The 20,851-nt window shown below is 44.9% G+C and overlaps 1 protein-coding gene across 6 annotated transcripts in view; it reads left to right on the forward strand.

Moving 5' to 3' along the window:
- The window catches only part of LOC120957667 (IQ motif and SEC7 domain-containing protein 1), a 177,790-nt gene that overhangs the window by 73,847 nt on the left and 83,092 nt on the right, over positions 1–20,851 (forward strand). The window contains exon 1 of one of the 6 annotated variants that reach the window (XM_049608481.1): positions 11,177–12,037. The exons of 3 other annotated variants lie outside the window; for them this stretch is intronic. The gene's annotated coding sequence lies outside the window, so the exon portion shown is untranslated. Of the gene's footprint in view, positions 1–11,176; positions 12,038–20,851 lie in introns of those variants that run through there. 2 more of the 6 variants (XM_040379979.2, XM_049608480.1) reach the window with 2 other exon arrangements.

The following is a 20,851-nucleotide window of genomic DNA, read 5'->3' on the forward strand; positions in this document are numbered from 1 at the left end:
AATTTCCGTTGTGTGCGGCGCGTCAATCCGCGATGGTTGCGGATGATGGACGACCGTTTTGTCGTCGCTAGTGCCACGGACACTTAGATCGCCTGTTAAGCCTGTGTACCAGCCGGTGTGTATCCCCCCCCCCCCCCCCCCGTGCTCGTTCTCCATCCATGGTTGACCAATTTTCGACAACAAAGTCAAGGGAAGGTTTTGTGTGTGTGTGTGTGTGTGTGTGTGTGTGTGTGTGTGTGTGTGTGTGTGTGACGTGTCTTTCTTTCTGCTTGTTGATCGAAGGTTATTTTCTACCTTGTTTCTCATGCAAAAACCTTCCACCCGAAAACATGCGACACACAAATATGAGCTTTTCGCGCGTACGGTTACAATAAAATTTGAAAACCTCCCCACACACACACACATACACACGCTCACAAAACCGCAGGGCTGTGTGAAATCGAAACCACAGAAACTCCTTCAAGGGTCGTGTCATGGCTAATGCGCCCCCGGCATTGAAAGACGTGTGTATCGGGTTAGATCGATGCCGTGTAGACGGGTGGGGTGCGGGCTGCCAATGAAGAGTTCAATTGAATTATGTTACGTGCATTGTTGGCGATGGTTAGGGGCGACCGAACCATCATGTTTTCATGCTGCAGCCTTTTGAGCGTTGTGCTGCGAAATTGACAGGCGCGCGGCAGCGAAATCGGGCGAAGGGCGGCGACGAACTAGTGTACTGCTTTGATGGAAATAGACGTGTGTGTGTGTGTGCGCGCATATGCTTTCAATTTCATGCTTCGTCGCCGGCATGGCCCGGGTAATGTGAATTGTTTTCATTTTTAAACCACCACAAATCGCCCAGCGTCGAAAGCAGGCTCATCTTTCAAACAGCGGCATCATCTTTTTTGGTGTTTTTTTTTCTTTTCGAGCGTATGATTAAGGGCGCAAATGCTACCCGTTTCGGAGTAAAAACGAAAGGAAGCTTAAACACGTGCGGGGTGTGATGAGATGAGTTTCAAACGCCCCATTTTGTACGGCCAGGGCCACCTTTACTCTCACTGTTTTTTTCTCCTTCTGTTCAAGATGCTCCAATTTATTCATCCTCAACAACGATGCATACCAGTGTGTGTGTGTGTGTTCTTATAGCTGTGGGACACTTTATTACCTTTTTCTTACGTGAAATGAACTTAATGTAATGGGAATTGGACTCTATAGTACCCTTGTTGGACAAATCCAGCTTTCAAACTGATTTGAAACCCTGTAATACAATGGGAATTGGATTCTATAACAATCTTGTTGGACAAATCCAATAGGAATTTTCGAGGAGCCTGGCCAAAATAGGTGCTATAGAGTCCAATTTCCAACATATGAAGTTCACTTCCAATAAGATAAAGTCCAGCAAGTGTCCCACAAGTATGAGAACCCCTGCAAAACCCTGTAAAGAAATGCACTTGAAAAACACAACCAGAAGCTGCATCCACTATTAATTATGCGGTGGGAAAAATGCTGATCGAGTGATCGGTTCGATGCACATGTGTGGCTGACGTCGTGTCGAGCGAAAAGTAAATCGATAAAAAAAGGAAATCTACCGCATCAGCGTTGGATTAAGCTTACCCTACACCCGATGAAATTTATCAAAACGATTTGATCGAAACGGCGTTTCGGTTGGTTGGGGCGCTTTTTTTTTCCTTCTTCTTTCCGAGCGTGTGTTGTCTCACAATTCAAAACTGTAATTGAGCTTTTGCCTCATAGCGAAAGAGACGCGCAGTGAATTGTAATGCACTTTGTTCCAATTCCAAGTGAAGCAAGTGAGCGCATCAAATATACTTCAGCTTAAATCAATCAAAATCAAATCATAAAGCGCTGCTGTAAACAAAGGTGTTGATTGAAAATAAATCGTATTTACACTGCAATTGAATGTATGTTTTTTCTTATTTTTTGCTTTTTATTTTGATCCATATTAGTGCGATCGTATGTCATCGTCTCGTAGACAGCGATGGCACTTGGGTCGCAAAGTTAGTGAGACGCGTAAACGATTATGAAAGTATAATGCCGCAAACGTGATAAATTTATACATATATTGTCTTCCCAACACGTGCTCGTTATCGCGTTGTAGTTTATAGTCTTCTCCTTCCTTTTTTTTTGGGGGGTGCTGTAAAGCCTGAAAGAGGATCGTTGACAAAACAGTGAAATGTTTATTGTGAATTGTGTCCGCTCGTGCCCCACCGTTGGTTAGGGGTGGAAAAAACGGCTTCGGGAAGGGATGGTTTGGTTTTTAAAATTCAACACACATCGCCTTTCGTTGTGTTTTCTTTTTGAGCCCCGATAAAGATATAGCGACCGCCAATCCGCCACCCCGAAAAAGGTTACTCGGCTCGGGCGTTTTTATGCTTATTATAGCAGCAGCTTTTATCCTGCCCGGTACATAATCAATGCAACAGAGCGGGTAGGTCACATTTCTTCTTCCATTCGCGTTCCGCGTCCGACTTCGAATGCCACCGCCACACTTCCTGGTTGTGTGCAAAAGCGGCCATGTCCGTGGCATAAGAGCACGCACCACGGTGTCGATGTGATAAGAAAGCTGACCATTTTTTGTTGTTGGAAGAAAGGGAACGACCTGTGCTTGTGGTGTGGTGTACGATCTCAGAAAGTTGCCGAAAGGTCTACTCAATTGACAGTTTTTTTGCCTTACTCCAGTAATCCAGAGTCTCTCCTTCCTCGCTTGCTGTCATTTCGATCGAACCCATCGTGATGATGATGGGTTGCGCAATCATCAATCCCCCTCCCAAGCAGCCCAATGCGATCGACACGTTTTCGTGGAATTATTATGTAGCGAATCGGATCGCACATTTCGAACCGGCCACACACACACACGCAGACCGACACACGACAAAAAGGGCACCGGAACCGGTCGGGTTTGGTGCGGGAAAGTGTTTCTCGCCCGGGTGCGTGTGTGCATTGGGAATTGGGCGGGAATCGCTGTGGATGTGGCGGTGGTGGGAAAACGTGCGTAGAACGGAGAAGGGCAACTTTTACTTTCCGGTTTTGTTGTCTGGCCGACTGTCGACTGTCGAAAGACACACAACGGCGTTATCAACGCGCGCCCCTCGTGGTGTGTCGCACGAGGGGGTGGTGCTGTGCGTTTGATATTTATGTTCGGTTCGAACGCGACTTCTGAGGCGGGTCAGGCCGCCGCCGTGAAGGTTACATACATAAACCTAAACGTTATGTGACGGACGGGTTCAGTTATGAGACGATCGTAAGTCGTTCATCCGGTCGATCGGATGGGAACTGGCGCAGCGGGTTGAGGACGGAATCGGGATTCAGATGTTGGAATGGTTTAATTAGTGAAATTGATTGATTGATTACGATATGCGGCAAATGGTGCGTACATGTCATTGCGATTACAATAAAACATCTCGAAATATAAAGAAATATAAAAAGGAAATGATCAACATCTTCAGCAGCGCCGTGTATGAAAACGTTATAAGTTTATTGCTTCTTTCGTCAGCTAAATCTCGAACATCACGAAAAAAATCAATGATTAATGTTTAATGAATCGATTCCATTAATGATTTCATTCTTAACTCCCCGACTAGAAAGTCGGCCGGCGTCAGAGTTGGTCATTAATAAAAGTGGAGTCGTCCGGAATCGGAGCCTTCGATTCTGGCCGACTCCAGACGATTCTGACTCCCGACTCCCACTACAGGCGACTCCGTCTGCTACTCCGGACAACTCCGACAACCGCTCCAGAAGACTCTGATTAGCACTCAGGACGACTCCTACTCCGGACGATTCCATCTCCGAACGACTCCAAATTCGAATGAGTCCGACTTCGACTTCATACGACTCCAACTCTGACTCCAAACTACTACGACTCTGGACGATTTCGACTTCGACTCCGGATGACTCCATGACTCCAGATTACTCCGACCTCGACTTCGGACGACTCCTAATCCAGACGACTCCAACTTTAACTCCGGATGACTCCAACTCTGATTCCGGACTACTCCGACTCCGGACGACTACGACCTCGACTCCCGATGACTCCCGAATCTTACTACGGACAACTTCATCTCCTACTCCGGACGACTCCAACAACTACTCCGGACGACTCCAACTTCCACTCAGGACGACTCCTACTCTGGACCATTCCATCTCCGGACGATTCCAAATCCTACTCCAACTCTGACTTCAGACTACTACGACTCTGGAAGACTCCATGACTACAGATTACTCCGACTCCGACTTAGGACGACTCCGACCCCGACTTCGGACGACTCTGAATCCAGACGATTCCAACTTCGACTCCGGATGACTCCATGACTCCAGATTACTCCGATTCCGACTTCGGACGACTCTGAATCCCGACGATTCCAACTTAATAAGACGAATAATAAGACTCCAGATTACTCCGACTCCGACTTCGGACGACTCCGACCCCGACTTCGGACCACTCCGAATCCAGATGGCTCCAACTCTGATTCCGAACTATCCAACTCCTGACAACTTCGGACGACTCCGGACGACTTCGACTTAAAACAATTCTGTCTCCGGACTCCGCATGACTTCGATCCTGGACAATTCCCGCTTCGACTCCGGATGACTCCAACTCTGACTCCAAACTACTCCGACTCCGACCCCGACTTCAGACGTCTCCAACTCTGGATGAATTCAGATTCCGGACGGTTCCGAATAATGCTGATCGTGAAATGTATTCCAGAAGTATTTTATTGTGACTCATTTTCCAAAGAAAAAGAAACTGAACAACAGTATAAAATTACAGTAAATAAAAAATCTCTCATCGCTCCCATAAATTATCTTATCAAACGATTGTTCAATACTGATTGCTTCATCTTTTCTTTTCTACAGGTAAAAAATTGACTCATTACTCGATAGCCTAATCACTTGGTCTACTCCCATTACACGCAAACCGTAAGTATTTAAAAATGATTGATGCCATCGATACAGCCCATAACTTGCATTACAACACATAAAAAAAAAACATTTAAAGCTCACGCTAGAACATCTGCTCGCTTTGGCGATTAATTGATGGTTACTTTCACTGCAAAGCACCACAAAGGGTGCTGCTTTTTCACAATTGCCACGCCCTACAATTGGTCAGCGTTTCCCTCTACTGACCCGCATTACCACAAAGCCGCTCGTTCGATAAGGAAGAAATGCACCTTCCGGGAGCGCAGTTGCAACACGTGCCGCCACAGCGAACCACCTCTCTGTTCATGTTCAGCCGTTATGTGGGTTTGCGATAGAACTCCAAAAGTGGGCCGCTAAACACAGCGAGTTGCGCACGGTGCCCAGTACGTGTGATAATCACGAAATGGAACGCGGGGCGGCCTTTTTTGAATTGCCATTGCCCCGCTTTGCGTACACGTAACAGAAGCGCGGTTTGAATTTCGCCGCCAATTTTGCAGCCGCACCGAACCAAGGCAGGGTGCCATCATCAACCCGATCGGCCCGAGCGCCGCAATCGGCCACCCTTGCGCCTGCTGTCTAAACGTCGCAAGGTAACGAAGAAGAATGGCGCGTAAAAGCGGTGTGGTGTCCCCTACACAGTGCAGCTCCATTGCACGCACACCGACCCAGGTGGAAAGATTCCTCGTGACATAATCAAATCGCAACAAGTGCACACCACCTGGTTGAGTTTAGTGCTTTGCCGCTGTTTGCTAGCGGCCGGGAATTGGGGGATCCTCCCCTTTCATGTGCTAAGAAGCCTGCCCAGGCGGCGGGGGGTTGATGAGTTTGACGTGTGTTTACTCTTTCCCCGCCAAAGGTTTTGGGTTACCTCGGTGCCTGGTCTGTCGGCCGGTGCCGTAAGGCAACAAGAGGTCAATCAGGCCACGGGAGAGAACCACTTCGTGATGATCTTGACATGATCCACGTTGCTTTCGTGCCTCTCTCTCTCTGTCGCACACTATTTAAGCTGGCTATTCATACCATTGCTAGCGAAAAGGATTATTTGAGCCCCTTTTATGGAGTGTTGGCTTGTATGGCGTTGCTTGCGACGTGTCTTCTGGAATAGGTTTCAAACAAAGCCAAATATTTCGTAGACTTTGTAGGGACTTTTTAATGCTCTTTTTTTAGTATAAGTTCTACCAAAACATATTAACAGTATATTTTATTAATCTATGCAACTAAAATAAGGGTTTTACGATTTGAATTAATTTTATATATGGAATCTGACATTTAGCCGAACAAAAGCTGACATTGGGCCCCTTTCCCTTTTAAGATCGTTGGCTGAAATTTCAGCCTATCAGCTGTATGCATTGTATAGCAATTTTCGAGCAGCTATCAAAGTGGGTATAGTATACAAGTGGGCTTATCCCAAGGTGTATGTATTTAGAAGGCTGATTTGTATCGCTTCTGCCTCTGAATGAAGGTTTTAAGAGTGTTTTGTTTATTCGTCAAGTGACCAGAAAGCCTGTTTGAGCAAATGTTTTCATTCGTTCCGTCAAAATATGACGTTAAAATTTAGCCAGAAAAAACAAGCTGGTATACATACACTTTTATTCTAGATTCGACCACCTTATCTCTTTAATACATCCTGGAATAAATAAAACACGACCTTGTTTTGACATTTTTTCGAGCAGGTACTCGAATTGGATTCTAGCTTTTAGGCTGAAATAATCTTGGCTGAAAATCGCAGGCTAGTTTTGTGTGTGGTTTTGTATGGAGTGTTGACTTGATGTCTGCCTCCAACTGTCAAACTCCAAATAAAAAAGCTGTCTAGTATCGCGAAAGGCCCCATTTTCAGCATAACATTAGCTGGTATCGCGAAAGAATTGGTTTAAAATTAACAGTCGTTAAAAATTAACCAGAGTCGTTAAAAATTGCTAGAATTTGGCATCGCGAACGCATTGAGTTCATTTGTTAATTTTAACGACTGGTCCTATGCCGCCGTTAAACAAACGACTGTCAAGAGCGTATGCGATATAAATTAACAGTCGTTTAATTATACTGCTCGAATTTTTTCCCCGTGTTTGCCTATATGCGATATCGAGCAGTCGTTAACTGTTTTGACGGTCGTTTATTTTAACAGGAATGAACAACAAATGAACTCGGTTAAACCAAAATGAACTTTAAACGACTGTTAAAAAGAGTTCATTTATTCGCGATGCCGGCTATTGATCAGCTTTAACTTAAATCAATCAATAAAAAATCATTCACATGTATGGGATGAGTAGATTGGCTTTTATAGTTTTATGTAGAAGCACAAATAGTATATCCTAATAGATTGAAAACAGTTTGAAACAATGTTTTTTATTTATTTTTGCAAATAACAACTTTTAACTTTGCGAAGCATGATAGTTGGTACACAAACACAACTGTTAAACATGTATGGAAAATAATACTCGGTTGATGATTTTTCAACTCACAAAGACTAAAATATAGCTTTCTAACTTAAACCATCAAATGGGATAATTTAAGATATTCAAATACATAACCAAAAAACAAAATCATCACAGACCTATGAAACAATAATATGATAGAAGGTTTGTTTTACAATATTTCTTCAGGCGGAGCAAACAAATCGCTTGCTGCTGCCTTGATATCTACTCCAAATAGCGTGAATACCACGGGAACAGGTGACCAAGGCAAATCGTGTGGCCTGCATTAGCCGTGCGAAACGCGAACTTATCGAACGCACCCGATACCTGACTCATTCGTGTGCGCCCAGCCCCCACGGCGCACAATTTGGTCACGAGTTTTATCGTGCACCCGATCCGAAAAGCCGCCCAAAGACGGAAGGTTTTGCAATGGCTCGATCGTAACTTTGATGTTTGTTTTTTTTTGGACCCGGGACACAAAAGCGTGTAAATCGTGGATGACGAAATGCGACAATCGATGCGCACCCGATTCGGTCAAGGATTAATCCCTTGGCACCAGGTTGATTGTGTGCGCGCTGGCAGGGATGATTGAAGGTCCCATGCGGCTTTTGTTACAAAATAGTGGAGAGTTTAAATTGAAAGCAAAACATGTCTCTATTCCAACACAATTGGAAGATCCTTCATTATGAAGAGGCAAACGAGCTGCCCTCAAAATTTGCCACACGAACACAACCGCAGGTCAGCGTATTATTCTTTTCACTGCAAGTGTTTGTGGTTTTTATTCAGTGTTTAGTTTTCTGTTTTGCGCTGCCAATTGCGATTACGTCAGTCAAAAATTTCGATGGATGACACTCAAACTCTTTCCCAAAACCGGGAGCGAGGACAGACAGAGTTAGTGTAATGGGCACTCCGCCGGACAAGGGGTAGACTATAAGCTGCCGCTACCGCTTCGCCGACAGTGTCGCTTCACCGGGAGAAATATACAAAGTTTGCGGATTTGTTTAGCTGAAGTAGCCGTTCGTGTTTACATTGCCATTGGCACGATGCAAACGTAGCGTCCCCGTGGGCAACGACGATCGCTTCGTTCAAGTTGTACGTGAAGAGAGCAAATCAGAAGCCCTAGAACATTGGGAATATTGTTTCATAAAGCAGCAATGATGTAAGTGTGCTTAGTGATGCCTCAGTACAAAAGCTAATGAGTCATCTCTTCAGCGAGAATGAGATAAGAATGGCCTTCTCCAGTAATTCGTGTCAAAGTATTACGGTTTGTGCAGAACTTTTTTTTCGACTGCTGGACGTGCCACAATTGGTAACCGCTCTACACTAACTTCCTCGATCCATTTGCTTCTTTTCATTTGCAATGGAGAAAAAACGCACTTAAAACGTGACCCTTGGTTCAACTATGACAAAACTCTAATAAACTTTAAGCTGCTGCTGCTGCTGTTGCTCCACAAAAAGCTTTTTATCATTTCCCGTTGTTTGCTCGCTCTCTCCCTCGAACGCTTCTTATGTCAATAATGCGCAATGAGATCATTGTGTGCATTCGCATAATTGATCGAGCTGCAGTTGCACACACACAAACGTGCAACTGTTTAATCCAGCCCGTTACCGTTGGGTGGCTTTTCCGCAACAGACAGCAGCGCCGCAGCAGGAAAAGGTACTACCATGCTGCACCGTTCCCTGGGAGTGCAGCATCATCACGCGGCACGCAATTTCAATTGTTGTAAGGTCGTTGCTTCGTCGGAGGAGCAACACTGCCGAAGGGTTTGCTGAAAAACGGCACCCGGTGAAGGTTTGTTCTTTGCTGTTTTCTTTTTCATCATTGCTAATTGTAGAGTTCGATCAAGTTTCCTGCTTCCGTGTTGCATGGGGAGTGGCGGTGTTAAAGAAAACTGTTCATAAGCGAACGCAACAACATGATTAACGACAAACGGACAGTGCACGGGTGCGCAGGTCTTGTGAAGCATGGTGGGCATACTTACCATTGTGTACACATACAGCCACACACCCAGGTGCAATACTGCATTGTGCAATGTGTCAACATAGACGGAAAGGAAAGCGCAAAATAAACAAAGCAAACTCGCACAACTGTCCGGTTTTGCGGCACAAAAATGGCTTTCAAGTGCAGCAGAACAAAGGTACTTTTTCCTTTTTCCTGCATTTTTTTTTTCCTAGTTATAGTTAACTCATTTAGTCGCACACTGCTTTCGTCGTTACCGTTTTTGTTGACCTTCTTGTGGGTATGAACGCGTCATCGTTTGACTGTGCCCTCGAAAAGCGGTCCACCGGCAGAAGAAATTGTCCGTCGTTAACTAAATATTGCACTGTACGACGAAGAATTACTGTCTTTACAGCCATTCTTTATTTTTTGTGGTATTAGGTCGGGAAAAATATATGGTAAATACTACCATTACTAAAATGAAATAACCAATCTAATTTACTCTTCATTTCAGTCCTTCTGTTATGTATTCTATTGATTTCACTTTGTTCGAACATGTTTTAAGGTTCGTCGCATGTTTGATGATTGAAGTCTTTTCTTGAATTTTATTTGTACTGATATAGTACATGACATATTTAAGCATATATTTAGTTTATGAGTTATATAAACATCTTTCCAGTAATTTTGACTGTTATCAATAAAATTCAACTTTAAACAAAACTGTCAAATTGATTGACAGCAATCATAATGGTATTTAAAACAATTTATTGCGTATTTGTGAATTTGAAATATATCAATAAGAAACTAGCTATTCGAAATACTTCTCAAAAATATGGAACTATCCATTTTTTTTATTATCGAATAAAAGAGAATGTCTTCTGTTTAATGTTCAACTTTATTTTTCTATTCCATTTTCCATATTTTTCCATGGCATTGGTTTATCGAAGGTTTGTCACTGATGTGACCGTTGAAATCTTTTGATTGGTAGAATTAACGTAAATCAAGATTTTTTCATGATTTGCCTTTTACATCGTTTACATAATACATTTTCTGAAAGTTCGCAAAAATTATAATACAAACAGTATACATTGAACTCTTTTTATGTTACTCATTTTAACTTTTTTTAACATTTTTCTTTGATGATTAAACATTTAACGCACATTGTTGAAGGTTCGTTTCTTTACGTTCAAGTCTTACGTAGCTATTGAAGGTTCGTTGCTTTACGCTCAAGTCTTTCATGTAATTTAGCATAACTAGAAGCATTTACTTCTTTCTCTGTCTCCTATTCTCACTACTACACTTTCGCTACTTGCCCTCCACCGTTGCATTTTCCTTTGTGCGATGTACCAAACGGCAAGAACACACAACCGGGCGAGTACTTTATGCCATGTTGCTTAGGGCCGGAACTGGCCTCTCCCCTCTCCTGGTTGTCATTTCCCGTTCGTTTCGATGTTCCGTTTGTACACAACAAGCCAGTGGTCGCCGAGTGGAAGTGGTGGCGATGGTAGGCCCTTATAAATTTTCATCACATCCCGCGGTCGCAAGAAATACACCCGGGACGAAATCGCTCAACCGGGAAACATCCGTCGAGAAGTCCGAAGACGACAGAGAGAGAGAGAGAGAGAGAGAGAGAGAGAGAGAGAGAGAGAGAGAGAGAGAGCGAGCGAGCGAAATGCATCGCACAGCGACCACTCCACGTTGAGGGGGTGAAATACTCAGAGCAAGTTGAATTCGCTCCCATCACCCTCTCTGAAACATTTAGTTCGATGTTTTCATTCTATCCCGCTTTATCGTACGCTGCTTATGAGTGTAGTGCAGCGTAAATCGCGAGAGAATCGTTTGAGAGACTTACCCTTTGTAGAGAGGGTAGCGTTACGACCCACGGAGAGGTAACGTAGTGCGCTAGCGTAACGCGTGTGCGCGCTTAGTTCGACTTGACGTACGCCACCGTACAGACCGAAAGCACGATCGCGCGTGGTTTCGCTCGCGGTTTCGTTTTTTTGTTTCGTTGTTTTTTGTTATTATTTTTATCCCGAGTACACGACGTCAGCAGCGACGTCAAGGACGGGTTGTCCCGCTTCCTTGGTTAACCTGATTAATTGTGTCGCGCCCGGGCTACGACTAATTAATTTTTGAACTTTTACCAACGATAATCTGGCCAACAGTCTCCCGTTTGTGTTACCGTTTTGTGGCTTTGGTGAAAATCCAGAACACAAAAAGAGAGAGAAAAAACAAAATACGACAACAAATCCGATTTTACCGAAACGAACAAATAAAACACACTTCACCACTAGTAGTATTCCCGTTTTCCCGCTTTTGCCAGTAGTGCGGTTAGTGTTGCGATTCTGATTTAAATTTTCGATTGCGTGCCACATTTAAGTTCCTCTACGTGCGTTGCGCAGTGTGTGCGGAGATTCAAGCGGTGCCTTAGTACGCCCAAACGACACATATATTTCGACCCCCTCCTCGCGGGGTGTGTTCGTTGTGTCTCATCCCGTTGCCGTTTGATTCGCGAAATCGGAACGAAACCATAAAAAAACCCCGCTCCAAGGAAGGCGAAGGAAAGGCGAAGTGTGCTGCAAGTGTGTGCTATAATTGGAGCGGAGTTTGGTTGGTGCATCAACGAAAGTTTTAATAATTGGTGGCACGAGGCTACGGTCGATGTTTTAGCCCTGGCGGGCGTGTTGTAGTGCGTGCGCGAGTGTTTCTTCCCGATTTTGTGCGTGTTCGGGTTTGCTTGCAACGAAAGCCGGTGGAAAATTAGTGCACGAAGGTATTAAGCGGAAGAGGTGTCCGAAGGGTGCTTCGCAGTGTTAAATCGCCGTTAATGTCCCGAGGGCTGGGCAGGGATGGGGTTTGGGTGATTTTTTGGCAAGTTGCTGGGTGTGGCCGTCGAGTCTTGGAAAGCGAGAGGCGTTTAAACTTTTGCCAAATAACGTCACGCAAAAGCTAATGATACAAAGCCTAGGCAAAGAGAATAAAATTTCTTTTCAAAAAAAGTAAATAGTAAAGCAACTGAAGGGTGTAGAAAGAAGCAGCCACACAGATTGCAAGTGTTGTGAAGAAATGCATTAAACTGCAGCTGTGTGTTTGTGTGTGTACATTTGAAATAGTGGCTTGTTGCTGCAGCAGCAGCAGCAGCAGCAGTTGAGTGAAAAATAGTTGCCCCGCTTTGAAGACCTCAAAACCTACACGAAGCCCGCCTACAAGCCGCTTTGCCTCAATGGCATTTGAATAATCAGTGTGTTGCAGGCGGCGAGAGATATACGTCTGCGTGTGTGCAATGTGCATCCGCAATGAAACGCAACTTGTTGCAGCTGCTGCTGCTGCTGATGAGCAGGCACAGTGTGTGTGTGCGCGTGTGCTAGTTTTGTTTTTGCCTGCTGCATTTGCATCAAATTAACGTGTGCCGCAAACGCACACACACAAACACAGCTGAATCTCGTTATGCGTGTGTGTGTGTGTGTTGATGTGTGAGCAAAGTGGATAGGAAAAGTAGGAGAAAAAGTAAAGCTGCTGAAGAAATAAATAGTGTGTGAAGGTACAGAATGTCATCAGCAGGAAAACAAATCAACCTCAAAATGACACCCAACACAGCTGTCGGAAAGTAAATGTTTCCTTCCTACGGTTTCTCAGGCAGTGAGAGAGAGAGAGAAAGGAAAGGGGCTTGGGAAATTCCGGCGCTTATCTGTTTGTGCGCTGTCGTGGAAAGAGCCTGTGGAAGAAAAGTGGCACTTTTTCCCGTGCCTACCAGTAGTGCCAACAGTGCACACATATCAAAACAGCAGCAGCTCGCTGGACAGATTTTCCCGTGTAGCGAATTGTGGTAGGATGGCACTGAAGGTCTGGGGCCTGGTGGGTGAATTTTGTGGCTATGAAGAATTGTCCGGAAAAGCAACAACTTCAGCTGTCATCGTCAGCAACAACGGCGCTCGGGGAAGGACGCACAAGGAGAAAGCTGAAGTTAGGTGGAGTTTTGCAAACGTTGGTGTGCATCGTGTGTGTTGTTTTTTGGTTGATCGTTTGCCTTATTTTCTCTGCATATAGGACAAAAGGCACAAATCCTACCCAAACTGCGTCTGTACGTTGCAACGTGTACGTGTGAGAAAAGTGGTAATTCCGTGGCCACCAGCTTTTGTGTGTGTTAAAGGGGAAGAGACGACAGCGCCCGGGAAACAGCACCGCACATTAGCACATTTATTTGGCGCTGTGTGGTACCGTTTGTTTTATGTGTGTGGTTTGTTTTTGAGTCGGACATTTTTGCGTGCTGTGGTTTTGGGGCCCCGTTTTCGGCCTGCGTGGACCAACTGCGCGGCTCGGTGGACAACCGTTTAGTGGGAGGGAAAGGCGTTTGCAACAGGATAAATGTGGTACGAAATGATTTTTTTTGGCCCGTTGCGTTGTTGGAGTGATGTTTTTCCCTCCCACAGTGCTACCTGTGTTGTTTTCCGATGACCCGGGAAAGGTCTTGAAGGCTTTATGGCAAATCTCTGAGCCAGACACGAGGGAAGGAACATGGTTCTTTTAATTAGATGGAATAGTTTAACCATTTTGCATTGTTTTGAGCTGGTTTTGGGGATGTCATTGTTAGTAGGGAAAGTGTTTAAAGCTTTTTGTTGTTAGTTCTGAACATCAATCGTACATTTCTCAATGTTATGTTAAACTTTATGCTCTTTATACACGATGGATCGAACATACTTCATAATTCCCTATTTTAATGTAACAAATGTTCACTTTTGTAATCATTTCCAATGTTAGGATTTAAACGCCATCAAGTGCAATGAGCTGTGTTTGTTTATTGTACGTCTTAACGTACTCTTTTTTAGCTCAAAATGTTTCAAATCTACCTAAGACCGTAGTCTTCCCCATTTGTTTTTTGTACACAACTGCTCCCACTTTCCAGCCTGAAACAGAGCATGATTTTATGCTGACCCGCTTTCCAATGCGATAATGTATTCTAGTTCGTATGCGTGGTGTGCATACGCAAAAAACAACCCAATCTCCTCCTCACGGCGCTCTGCCTTAGATCCGCTGGAGCAACAGACGTCTGGGGAGCGTTCGATAGCGTCTGAATATCACGGTCACCAGAACAAACAATTCAATAAAGCGGAGTGTGAGCCCTTGAAACGTACCATTACCGCTGAGCAATGGCTCATTAAGCGGGAACCTTAATGAGAAAATAATACTATTTTAGGACGAATGCGTCGTAAAAAAAAACCATCCATAATTATTTCCAGTGGTGGTTTTTTTTGTTGCTTCTTCCCTGTTTTGTCGGTTTACGTCAACCGATGTCTGGCGGGTATAGCAGAATTAACAAACATGCTGTAAATAAATGTTTATTAATATCTGTTTATTCCAACAGGTAGAAGGGAAGAAAGTGAATATCTGTTTTGCTTTTACTCTGCTTGCTGCTCAGCAAGTAATGTAGCACGTCCGGTTTCCGCCTTCGCCGCGGGATCTAGTTTCTCAATCCCCACAGAACGTAGGATCTTGGGGTGTTTTGTTCCGGTTCTGTAACCGTTTGCGGGTGTGATGAATCATGGACGCCTCCAGACGTTCGAGTTCGTGTCCCGCACTGTGGAACTCCATTCTCCGTCGCTTTTAAATCAATCGCAAGAAAGAAAAAGCGAAAGAGCAAAACCTATCCGTCAGAAGAAGACCGGTTTTTGGAGCGTATGACGTGACGCCATAAATCCTAACCTCAGCTGACAGTTTATAGTAAAAGGATGTGGGGTGATTGCTATTTTCTTCAACTTTCGTTGCAAAAAAAAGAATAAGTTGTTGTTGACTTACAATGTTTTTAGTTTTGCGACCGTGAATCCAGACAGTGTCCCGCTTTTTTGCGGTCTCTCCATTCGACTATTCCTGTACGGTGGGCAGTGAAACGAAAACAAGCTTCAAAACACACCGATCGCCGTTGCGTTGGTGCGCCTGACTCTCCGTCGGTCGTGCAACCTTAATCGCGGGGTTTTGTACCGAGAGCGAGGCAAACTAAAGGGCCAGTTCACCTTTGAAGGTGATCGGATACAGCGTCACACTAGTAGAAGGTGGTAGGTCTTTGAACTCACTCCACTTATTCTATATTCGTGAATTGGAAATCATTCTGTGCGAAGAGACAGGCAAACAAACAAATTCTGTTTATCACCCTTATGCCCACTGGGTACTCCTCTGGAAGCTTCGTTCGGGGTTTCCCCACCACACGAGCGGGCGCGAATGTGTGTCACGTGTTGCTGCGGGACTCATCTGACCTTATCCGGACGACGCCGGAACCTGATCGTCTCTGCTGCGGTTTGCTGCCCCGCCACAGCAATAGTCGCTGTACTGGGGGTGACGTAAACCCAATGGAAGGTTTCGCCCGTGTGTTTGTCGCATTGTGAACTGTTTACGTTTGCTTTCTAGCAGCACCGGGCACACCGGGTTCGCTTATTAGCTCCGATGACTAATGAAGTTTGTGCTCCGGTGAAGCTCAGCGCCTGCGCTAAGCGTTTGCAATCGTTCAGCAACTGATCGACACGTACACGTTGAAATGTTTCTAAGGTGACGCTAGATGGGCAGGGAAGGCTTATTGTGATATACGTGTTTATGTGGAGCTCTATTTACTACTTAGTAGTTCATATTTTGCTCCATAACTCGTGACTCTATCTCCATCAACGATGCTTCAACCTGTGGTCGCTTTGTTTCTTCCCTGGAAACGAAATCGCTACTTCGCGTCTGGATCAATCGCGTATGCCGGCCTCGGAAATCTCTACCGACAGTGTACATAGAGACATCAGTGACACTGGCCAAAGCGGCACGCAACGGATCAACGTGATCAGACTTCAGGAAACGATCCCAGCAAACGAGCATTCGATTCGATGCGTATCGTCGCGCGCGTTACATCCACATGCAAAGACATCGAACAATAAAAGTCCTCCAAACAAACGAAGCACGAACAGCCGCACACAGCTAGCGTTTGCGTTAGGAACGGTCGCTAATTTCGCACCAGACCTTAATTATAACTGTCTGTGTCCCAGGTTCGTCGTTCGGTGTCGCGTTCGCCGTGGCGTGACTTCACCGTATCCATCGCCCAATTTGACAGTTCTTCCGGTTTATGTGTATCGGCAAATTGCTGGTGAACGGCCAAAGCAGTGCTTACGGGCAGCCGATGCTATTTAATTTTAAGTCTGCTTTTCTTGGAAAATTGGTGTAGAACTAGCAGAAATTTTGATGCTAAATTTTGTTGGCGAAAAAAGTGGACCGTGAAGAAGGATCATGATTTGTTTTAATCTGATTCGTAAAATTACAGTTGACGACTCAGCCTGCTTGGTGTTGCTAGTGAACATTGGTGTTAATTACTGTTTGATTTATATGCTTTAGAAAAAATAATTAGGAACCTCGTTTGTTAGTGTCATTTCGTTGATTTTATATCGCTTGTTGCGACCGAGCTACATTGGAATGACTTAGAATTTTTATTTGGACTTCGAAGGCGTTTGAAATCTTAATTCAACTGTGTTTTGCTGTCACAGTCGATCGTGTTTAACAGATATTTTTTAATTGATCACGGAACATTACATTCAATTATTTAAAGTCATCAAAATATCTCGAAATTATTGAACGATTCATGTACCAAAGCTCTCACGCAAGCATAATTGTCATCGAAAACTTTCCCTTTCATAAAAATAAACCACACCAATCGAATGATTACACCCTGAGCAGTGAAGAACATTATGTACATTGAACGTCAATTCGCAAGTTTATTCGAAATTTGGCTTTTTTGTTGTCTGGTGGGAGCACAGAGATACTATCTCGATCAGGTAACGGCAGCAGCATTGCTAGCAATCTCTTCTTATTTCAATCTCCGCCTTTTCCTTCACTCTCCTCCACCTGAAAGTGATCTTGACGCTTACTAAGTGCAGCTTAACTGCATCCGGTCCGGGTGATATATGTTTCGCTAATGTGCTCCAGCCGTCGTCCTCCCAAAACAGAAGAGTCCGCGAGAAGAAACCCCGTAAGCGACGAACTCGAATAACAAACCACCGGGTGTATTTCCTTTCTTTGATTGCACTTTTGGAACTGATTTCGTTGTTCACGCTTAATGTTCGATCCGCGCAAAGGTGTAATGGGGGGGAAGGTGTTTGGTTACTTTCTTCCCTCTTTTGGCTAGGTGTTTCTCACTTTTACTCTCTTCCTGTAAACGCGCTGTGCCGGGAAAGGGTCGGCAAAGAAGCACGCAGTGAAGTGGGTAAAGTGCCATAATTTCTCATCATTCTCAAGAAGGGGTAACTACAGCAAGACAAGCTCGTCACTTTTAAGAGGTACTCTCGAATTCCACCGAGCACCGTTTCCGCTCCAGACCCGTAACACTCTCTTTCTACCTTCTGTTCGGGGGGCGGTTTGATCGTCCAAAGCAGAAATTTCAATTAATCTGTCAAATCTAAGCGTCTTGACAATGCACTGACTTTACCGTAGCGTGTTGATCCCAAACCACAACGCACCACAAATGCTGGAAACAGGCGAAAGTTGGTATTATGCGTCGGGTTGGGGAAGTTGTTTCACTTTCCTACCGGACAAATAGCCGAACCGATTAATCTTCCAGAGCAACCGGGTTGGAGGTTTTGTTGAAGAATGCTACTGTGTTTCCTTGCCTAAATCACAGCTCATCAAGCCAGTAGACGTCTTTTGTGTAGTAGAGGTTTGTTATGGAAAGGAATTGTAATCAATTAATATTCCACCTCAATGCCTCCGATCCCAGGACTGGTTTTTTTTTTTTTGGAACAAGCGAGAGTCGATTAATAATGTCGACACGAACGAAGAAAGGGAACGCGATTTAAAGTGCAATTAATATGCGATCTAAAATTTGGATGAGTCCGGGTTCGTTGTCTCATGAATATCTTATGATCTCTTAACAAGATATTCGTGGTTGTGCCTGCATAACGACCCCAACACAGATAACGTTCACGCCTTATTTCTTATGGTCGTTTTGAAACGATAGTATGGTTGCTGTTTGAGATAGTTTGAGTACAGGCTCGTGCCACTAATTGGACATCGCCCACTCACCTATACCTTGGAAAGGGAACAAACAACAACAATACGACCAGTTCTCAATGAACTTTCATTAACTGCCCTATTCCCCGGCACCAATAGCACCGAAGGAGCGCGAAATGAAACGCGCTAACACTAAAACCAGGTGACCCATATATATATATACATACTGTGCTCCTTCGACAGATCCCAGAAGTCCAGCAGCTCCCGAGTCCGATTCACAATTCCAAACCGGCGAAAGTGGCGTCCGATTCCGGTTCTGGGCTGATGGGAATGTGCACGGGCTGCAATCGTGGCCTTGATGCAACGAATCTTCCGCGGCTCGGTCTAATGCATTCCGCACGGTATAGCGACGACATCCCACAGAGTCCAGCGGGCGCATGTGCGCTACCCTGAACTAGAACCAGCTTCACCACGCGGAGTGGGACGTCCCACTTTCGGGATCGCTTGGTCGCGACGGGCAACCTCTCAATGCAATCGTACTGGTTTCCGAGTTCCAGTAGAGGGGAAGCAATTCCCAGTTATGGCGCTACAGAGGACGCAAAAATAGAAACAAGCTAGAAACATTACCCGTGTTACCTCGCACTCTGAGTTCTGTGGCCCTGAAATGATCTGAGTCGCAGTTGGTTTGAGTTGATGGATGATTGTTTTCAATTAGCTTAATCGAAACCGTTCCTTTACTGTGACTCTTACTCTCGCTTCTGTCATCATGGTACGCGGCATCCTCATCATCATCATCATCCCGTTTGATCACCCGGCGAATGTATAATTCGAACACGAAAAGCCGCCACACCACAGCACAGTCCGAGACACGCAACAGAGTAAACCTTTTATACCTCTCCGATCGCATGTGTTTCGCGGGAATTGCATTACATTCCTTCGAGAGTTCCCCCGGGCAATAACAACAACACAAATTCACCTGGGAATAGGATGCTAACGTGTGGATAATTTAAATCTTCAACACTTTTCCATTAGAGAGCATATCCGTGGTGTATATGTTTTTGTGTTGCTTGTTGTTTTACTTTTTTCCGCAACTACTCTTCCTGTTTTCGCCCATCGCTGATTTAATTTTCGCGCTTTCGGGCAATGCGCGAAGGCAATATTTACGACCCCGAGAGCAATTCGATTAAGCGCTTGGGGTTAAAAATACATGTCCGGCACAGCATCGCACCGCGCGTTGTTTTGCGGTGCAGTTAAGCCAGCTCGCGAGGGGATTTAAAATAAAGGGAACGCGTTTTAGCGCCGGATCTGTAACGCTTCTCTATTAGTGTCAGTTTGCTGACGTAAGCGAAGCAGCTTTCTCTGCGTGTTGGTGCAGCGGTTTGAGTGCTGGAGAGATTGTCACACTTCACACTGTGCGTGTTTGGGTGCGGGTCCCGTAGCTGCAGCCGGACTTTGGATTGGATCAATTGAGTCATAAAGCAATGCTGGTGTGCCGATGCACTCCTCAGTAGATACCAATTTAGGCTGAACATATCTCGGTTCGTATTGAGCTAGATGAAAAACAATGATTGTTTTAATGAAAATGGTTATCTGCTGCTCATAAAACTCGAAACACAATCAAGGGAGCCGTTTAGGCAGAGAAAGAAATTGATAACATCTCTGCTAGAGATATCTTCTTCTGGAAATGGTTGGCCTAATCTGAAACAGAACCCTTCTGTTCGTTACGGCTCTAATTGTATAGCATTCTAGACGAGCTAGACAGTGTGCTGGTGGATAGAATTATTACAGGAGTTTTAAAGACGCACCCATCATAATGGTAAATTTCATTACCCTGTTCCATAATAAAGCCTAATGCAACATCCCATAAATAGAGGCTTTAAGTGATGGATTATGTTGCTTTCCAACGTATCACCATGCCTCGTTTCATGGCCAAAAAGGTTTACCTCTGTTCTAAAGGTGCCATATCTCTTCGCCAGCAGAGGACCTATTCATTTGCTAGATCGCTTTTCACTTACGCTTCATTCCCGGCAATTGCTCACTTAGTCTTTCCTTCTGACCGCCCACAGCCCTATTATCATTGAATGCGTCGTTTGTTTCTTATTCTTTTAACCTCACCCAACGCCCGTCTATTTCAAAGTTGTGCCTTACCTTAAAGCTATGCTTTTATGTTTACGTGAAGTACATCATGATGAGTCATGGCCATCTAGAGTAGAGAACGTATGGTGCACAGCGTGTGCCACAACATCCGGTACTTCGCTCTGGGTAAAAGCGAAAGAACCTAAAACTTCTTGCAGCGAAAATTCTCCCTCGAACGGACGTACCTTATGGGACGGTGGGTTTTATTTCACTCTCGGGCCACGGTTGGTCAGCCACGTTACCGTTTGGCCCTGTTCCTTGGGGTTCCCGTTTTCTCCCCGGGCGCGATAGACACGCGTCGCAAACCAGGCCCGGCGTATGGTGCAAACTGGATACGGTTGCATGATTTCGGCGTGTTGTGCGCCCTCTCTTTTCTTTATCCATTCCTGGAAGGGTCAAAACTAGCCACTAGGTCCAGTTCCCCCCTGGGCAATGATGTTGTTCCTCGTGCTCTACGGCTTGGAGTTTCAATCGTTGGGGTGATAGC

This window comes from Anopheles coluzzii, chromosome 3, assembly GCF_943734685.1.
Source record: "Anopheles coluzzii chromosome 3, AcolN3, whole genome shotgun sequence".
Classification (NCBI taxonomy): domain Eukaryota; kingdom Metazoa; phylum Arthropoda; class Insecta; order Diptera; family Culicidae; genus Anopheles; species Anopheles coluzzii.